General features: G+C 37.7%; 1 pseudogene; it reads left to right on the top strand.

Moving 5' to 3' along the window:
- The first annotated feature begins 379 nt into the window (after window positions 1–379).
- Window positions 380–2,048, top strand: LOC102028909 (annotated as a pseudogene).
- Window positions 2,049–7,682: the final 5,634 nt, after the last annotated feature.

Here is a 7,682-nt window from a genome sequence, read left to right as displayed (position 1 = left end):
TGTGCTTGATGATAGTGTTATTGCTAATTGTAGTACTTTAGCCAAGAAACCATACCTGATGTGACTATTTATTCACTCTTTTATGGCAACACTGTGATTGTCTGGGGTCCTAATCATCAGCATAGTCCAGAACCAAAGCACTGGATGCTGAGCCAAATAGATACAACTTCTCATCTGTAAAAAGATGGGAAGCTAGATTTTTGAACAGACACAAAAACCAAAATCCAGCTAGTCCTAAAAGACATCTCTAATGAACAGACATTTCCTAAGAAAGCTACCTAACATAAGACAAGCATCAACTCAGAAAACAAAGGTGCACTGAGCTCAAGCAGCCAGTGATGGCAGCAGCAGCGACAGTGTCTGCGGTGGGTCCAGGCCCATGAGGCGATGATGGAGGTGGGACGGCTTTTATCAAGTGCCTGTCTTCAGACAGGGAAGATAAGGACATGGCAGCAGTGTTTGTCATAGACCTGGACCAGCCAGAGGACGTGGACTCTGAGGATGAGCTGGAGCAGGGGGAAGTGCTCAGCTGTTAGAAGTGACAGCTGAAAACATCTGTCGGGAGTAGTGGTGCCCCTGCTGTTACAACCACCAGGAGTTTTATTTCAGGAGCAAGGGGGCTCTGCTGCATCTTCAGGGGTCAGACAAATGAAAGCATGGACCATGGGGGAGTTGGACCATATTAACTTGGCATGGAACATCGTGAGAAATTTGAAATCTCAGAAACTAGTGTGAACAGTGAGCCAGAAAATATTAGATCAGAATGTTTTGAGCTACTTCGGGTACTTGGTAAAGGGGGCTATGGAAAGGTTTTTCAAGTGTGAAAAGTAACAGGAGCAAATACTGGGAAAATATTTGCCGTGAAGGTGCTTAAAAAGGCAATGATAGTAGGAAATGCTAAAGATACATCTCATACAAAAGTAGAATGGAATATTCTGGAGGAAGTAAAGCATCCCTTCGTTGTGGATTTAACTTATGCCTTTCAGACCAGTGAAAAACTCTACCTCATCCTTGAGTGTCTCAGTGGAGGAGAACTATTTATGCAGTTAGAAAGAGGGGATATTTATGGAAGATACAGCCTGCTTTTACTTGGCAGAAATATGCATGTCTTTGGGGCACTTACATCAAAAGTGGATCATCTACAGAGACCTGAAGCCCAAGGACATCATGCTTAATCACCAAGGTCATGTGAAACTAACAGACTTTGGACTATGCAAAGAATCTATTCATGATGAAACAGTCCCACATACGTTTTGTGGAGCAGTAGAATACATGGCCCCTGAAATCTTGATGAGAAGTGGCCACAATCGTGCTGTGGATTGGTGGAGTTTGGGAGCATTAAAGTATGACATACTGACTGAAACACCTCTATTCACTGGGGAAAATAGAAAGAAAACAATTGGCAAAATCCTCAAATGCAAACTTAATTTGCCTCCCTACCTCACACAAGAAGCCAGAGATCTGCTTAAAAAGCTGCTAAAAACAAATGCTGCTTCTCGTCTTGGAGCTGGTCCTGGGGACGCTGGAGAAGGTCAAGCTCATTCATTCTTCAGACACATTAACTGGGAAGAACTTCTGGCTCGGAAGCTGGAACCCCCCTTCAAGCCTCTGTTGCAATCTGAAGAGGATGTGAGTCAGTTTGGTCCAAAGTTTACATGTCAGACACCTGTTGACAGCCCAGATGACTCAACTCTCAGTGAAAGTGCCAACCAGGTCTTTCTGGGTTTTGCATACGTGGCTCCATCTGTACTTGAAAGTGGGAAAGAAAAGTTTTCCTTTGAACCAAAAATCTGATCACCACTAAGATTTATTGGCAGCCCACGAACACCTGTCAGCCCAGTCAAATTTACTCCTGGGGATTTCTGGGGAAGAGGTCCTTCAGCTAGCACAGTAAATCCCCAGACACCCGTGGAATTCCCAGTGGAAACCAGTGAATAGAGCAGATGGATGTGACCATGAGTGGGGAAGCATCAGCACCACTTCCAATACAGCAGCCGAACTCTGGGCAAAACAAGAAACAAGATTTTCCCATGCATATGAATCTGTGACAAAATGGTGTTTTTAATGAATTTGAGGCAAAAAAGAAAACAACAAAAAATGGGAGGGGATATTCAAGATCTTGCAAGATGAAAGAAGAAGAATCAAAACGATAGTATCAAAAGAGTCAGTTTCAATACCTAGCACACTTTGGACAAAGGTGAGATAAACATGGATTTTTAAAAATCAATCAATGGTGAAAAAAAAAAAACTTAAGCAAAGTAGTATTGTGGAACTCTTAGCTACATTAATTGATTCCTAGCAACATCTTCTCAACCTTATCAAGGATTTTCATGTTGATGGCTCAAAACTGACAATATTAAGGATACAATGTTGCTTCTGAATCACTATTCCAATTGTGTCAAAGAACGGTTATCCTTTTAACTAGGCAAAGTATGAAATTGCCTATAATACTTGCAACTAAGGACAAATTACCATGCAAGCTTCGTCAAACTTTTTTCCAGCAACATGGAATCAAAGACAAAAGAAACTTATCAATTGATGTTTTATGTGCAAACAACCTGAATCTTCCTTTTATATAAATATATATTTTTCAAATAGATTTTTGATTCAACTCATTATGGAAAACATCCCAAACTTTAAAATGCAAAATTATTGGTTGATGTGAAGAAAACCAGACAGCTTCTGTGTCTTTTCTTGATGAAATAATAAAATGCAAATGAATCATTGTTAAAAAAAAAAAAACAGAGAAGACAAATTAAAATTAAAAAATAGAACTGGGCATTGTGGTGCATGCCTGTAATCCCAGCACTCGGGAGGCTGAGGCAGGAGGATCGTTGTGAGTTTGAGGCCAGCCTGAACTGCACAGTGAGACCCTGTCTCAAAAAGGCGAAAAAAAAAAAAGAAAGAAAATGACAAGATGTAGAACCACAATGCAACCCTATATCTCCAGGCCAGCCAGGACAAATCCATAAGACAATGAGATAGAGAAAATCAGAAACCATTCACTTGACTTTTCTGAAATGATAGCAGCAGAAAAAATTTAAAAACGGATGAATGAAGCTATACAGAAAATCAGAACAGAATTATTTTCAGGGTGAAAAAAGAGATGATGACCATAATGAAGGACTTGCTCAGCAAATGTAGAGTAGACACAGATTTAAAAGAAAACAATAGAGGAGCTTAGGAAAATAATGGAAACCATGAATGCCCAACATAGGAAAGTAATGGAACTCATGATCTAAACAGATATCCAGGAAATTAAAATTTGCTTGAAACTTTACAAACCCGAATGAATGAAAGTAAAGACAGAATATCAAACCTAGAACACAAGAGCATGTTTAGCAATCATGAAAAGAATGATCTCTTAAAAATAGCAGGTGAAAAAAGAAAAGAAAAAAATAGCAAGTGATCATAAAAAATCAATCCAACAAATGCAAGATAATGCAAAGAACAACATAAGAATGACTGGAGTCAAAAATAAATTACAGAACTGATTGCAAATGACATAAAAAACCTGTTCAGAGAAGTAACGGCAGAAAACTTCCCAAGCATGGAAAAAGAACTTGACACACAGTGAGGCATATACAACCCCAATTAGCTATGACCAAAATAAATCTACACTAAGTATATAATAATCAAGATTCCAGAAATTCAGCAAAAGAAGAGAATATTAAAAGCTGCTAGAGAGAAGAAACAAATCACCTATAAAGGAAGGCCCTGCAGAATCACAGCAGACTTCTTGACACAAATCCTTAAGTCAAGGAGAGCTTTGAATGAAGAATTTCAAATCCTGAAGGAAAACAAGCTGCAAGTCAGATTGATGAATCCTGCAAAACTATCTTTCAAAATCAATGAAGAAATAAAGATATTTCCATTACAAAGAACAACTGAAGAAATTCACCAGAAAAGCTCTACAAAATATTAAGAAGGGGCTGAGCATGGTGTGCACACCTGTAATCCAAGCACTCAGGAGGCTGAGGCAAGAAGTTGCTGTGAGTTTGAAGCAAGCCTGGGCTACAAAGTGATTTCAAGATCACCCTGAACTGCATACTGAAACCCTGTTCCCAAAAGGCAAACAAAAAAGTTCTGAAGGATATTTCAGAAAGAGATAACGGAGACCACAATTCCAAGAACAACAATATAAAGAAGCCTCAAGGCAAGGCAAGCAATTAAACAGAGGGAAAAGGCAGGAAATGAACAAAAGAAAAATATTATAACAAGGACAAGCCAATACATATCATTATAACCATCAGTGTAAATGGTCTCAATTCACCAATCAAAATAAAACAGAAGGGCACAATGGATCAAGAAATGAAATCCAGTAACTTCCTACATAGAGAAAACACATTTACCTCAAAAGACATTCTTAGACTGACAGTCAAAGGATGGAAAGCAAAACTCTATGCAACAGGAAAATGGAAAAAAGCAAGGGTAGCTATTTCATTTGCAGATAAATTGAATTTTAAGACAAGCCTGATCAAGAGAGACAAAGAAAGTCATAACATACTTAAGGGAAAACTCCAAGATGAAGAAATAACAATCATAAATATATACACAGCAAATGCAGGCACACCCAACTGTATAAAACAAATGCTAATGGACATGAAAAATCAAATAAGCACTAACACAACTGTAGTGGGGGACCTCAGGAATGCAGTGTCACAAATAGATAGATCAACCATACAAAAAGCAATAAAGAAATACCAAAACTGAACTGAACCTCTGAACAAATATACTTAGACGTCAACAGAGTGTTCTATCATACATCAGAATATGCATTCTTTATCAGTTGTACATGGGATTTTCTCCAAGATAAACTGTATACTAGCTCATACAACATACTTTAGTAAATGCAAAAGAATTGAAATTATCCCATGCATACTATCAGACCATAGTGCAATAAATTGGAAACCAATGGCAAAAGAAGCCATAATTATTATATAAACATACAGAAATTAAATAGCACCATCCTAAATCACTAGATCACAGATGAAACTAAAGAGGAAATTAAAAAGTACCTACAATTAAATATTGCTGATATAATATAGCAGAACTTATGGGATGCAATGAAAGCAATCTTAAGAGGAAAATTTATAGCAGTGAACTCTCAGATCAGGAAAACAGAATAAGCTCAAATAAACAATCTAATGTTAAACCTCAAACTTCTGAAAAAAGAAGAATAAGTCAAGCCCAATACTCATATGAGGGAGGAAATTATAAAGATAAAAGCAGAAATTAATGTAATTGAGACTAAGAAATCAATATAAAGAATCAATGAATCAAAGAGCTTGTTCTTTGAAAAACTAAATAAAAGAGATAAGCCCCTAGCTAAACTTATTTTAAAAAGTAAAGAAAGGACTGAAATACCTGTAGTTAGGAATGAAAAGGGTGAAATCACAATGGATGGTGAAGAAATCCAGAAGATCATTCATCAATACCTATTTCAAGACCCTTTATACTAAGAAGATGGAAAACACAGAAGAAATAGACAGATTCCTAGATACATTTGAACTGCCAAAGGTGAAACAAGAAGATATAAAAATTCTGATGAAACCATTATCAGTCAATGAAATGGAATATGTAACTAAAAACCTACCAACAAAGAAAAGCCCAGATCCTGATGGATTAATTGCTGAATTCTACAACAAATTTAGAGATCTAATGACACTATTCATCAAACTTTTTAATGAAACTGAAAGGGAAGCAATACTCTCAAATCATTCCTGGAAGCAAGCATTATACAAAACCAGAGGGAAGAGAATAACAGGTGAACTACCCTAATGAGCATAGATGCAAAAATCTTCAATAAGATATGCGCAAACAGAATGCAGCAAATCAAGAAGATTATACTCCATGACCAAGTGGGATTCATACCAAGGATGAAAGGATAGTTCAGTGTGAAGGACCACCTGGGTGACTCTCCTTGAAAGAGGAGCAATTGTCTCCATTCTGGCTGAACCTGGCCCTATTTCCACGTATTGATGTGTGCAGAGCTGGCAGGGTCTTTTCCTTATGCCTTCAATTGGCTTTAAGTAACACATAGTGGTCCAGCTGAGGTGCTGCTGGTGGTCTTTGGAGGTGGCAGACAGTGTTTCCCAAGACTACCTGTTGTTCCCATGTGTGAGCTGGGATGAGGTAGGATGAAGAACCCATGCCCCATGCTGTGGATTGGGATCCAGCCTTGAGATAGAGGCTATGACTTCCTTGGGCTTGAAAGATTACACATCAGAGCTGCAGCATGGACCCCAAAACATTAAGATACTATCTCAATTGTGTTATGCAGATTACTCTTTCTGCATAGCTTTCTCTCTGCATATTGCAGAGGTGATTTGGGGCCTCCTACCTAGCCACCTAACACTACTCACCTACTTCTTGCCTTCTCATAGTCACTTATCCTCAAGCCACTCCTTTCTTCATAAATTAATAAAACTCAGGTTCAGCATTAGGTCAAGGCCTTTGTCCCAGATAGCCATCATTGTGGCTGGACTTAGGACCCCTTGGCCCCCCATAACTACAAATATGCCTTAGTGTCTTTATTCTTGCTATGGATTGCACTGGAAGTGGTAGATTGGAGTTAACTCACTAGAATTCCAATAACTGTTCCATGGGATTGTAAATATAAACTTACTGGGCTGTGACAATGACTGCAAAAGGCTCTCTACAGCTCAACATTAACAAGTTAATAAATGTAATATAGCATATAATCATCTCAATAGATGCAGACAAAACATTTGACAGAGTCCAACACCCATTCGTGATAAAAATCCTTACAGAAAACTGGAAGAGATGTCAGTCTTTATCTCAGTCTAATAAGAGCCATCTATGACAAATCAATAGCCAACATCATACTAAATGATCAAAACGAGAAATCTTTAAAAGGTAAGGATGCTCACTGTCACCATTCCTGTTCAATACAGTTCTGCAAACATAGCCAGAGCAATTAGACAAGACAAATAAAAGGAATAAAGATAGGAAAGGAAGAAGTTAAAGTATCATTATTCTTTGACACCTTGATATTCTACATAGAAGAGCCCAAAAACTCCATCAAAAGACTTCTAGATCTAATAACCAAATTCAGTCATGTAGCTGGATACAATGGCAACACGAAAAAAATCAATAGCATTCCTACATACAAATAACAAAATCACTGAGACAGAAATTAGGAAAACCACACCTTTCACAATAGCATTGAAAAAACAGAAAGAAATACTTAGGAATCAATCTAACAAAGAAAGTAAAAGTTCTTTACATTGACACTTACAGTACTCTGAAAATGAACAAATAAAGAAGGATACACCTTGCTCTTGGGTACAAAGAACTAACATAGTAAAAATGGCCATACTTCCAAAATTGTTATAGAGATTTAATACAATCCCAATCAAAATATCAAGAACATACCTTGCAAAACAAAACATTACTAAAACATTACTCAGAGGAGACCTAGAATAGCAAAGACAATTGTGGGCAACAAAGGCAAGGCAGTGGGCATCACAATCCATGACTTGAAATTATACTACAGAGCTACTGTGATAAAAACAGCATGGTACTGGCAAAAAACAGACCCAAGGATCAATGGAACAAATTAGAAGATGCAGAAACAGCTCCAAACATGCATAGCTACCTTATCTTTAATAAGGGGTCAAATATTCTCACTGGAAGATAGACTCTTTAATAAATGGTGC

Source organism: Chinchilla lanigera, unplaced genomic scaffold, assembly GCF_000276665.1.
Source record: "Chinchilla lanigera isolate Chin_1 unplaced genomic scaffold, ChiLan1.0 scaffold00161, whole genome shotgun sequence".
NCBI lineage: Eukaryota > Metazoa > Chordata > Mammalia > Rodentia > Chinchillidae > Chinchilla > Chinchilla lanigera.
The sequence above is the reverse complement of the archived record's forward strand: the minus strand, read 5'-3'. Positions and strand labels throughout refer to the sequence as shown.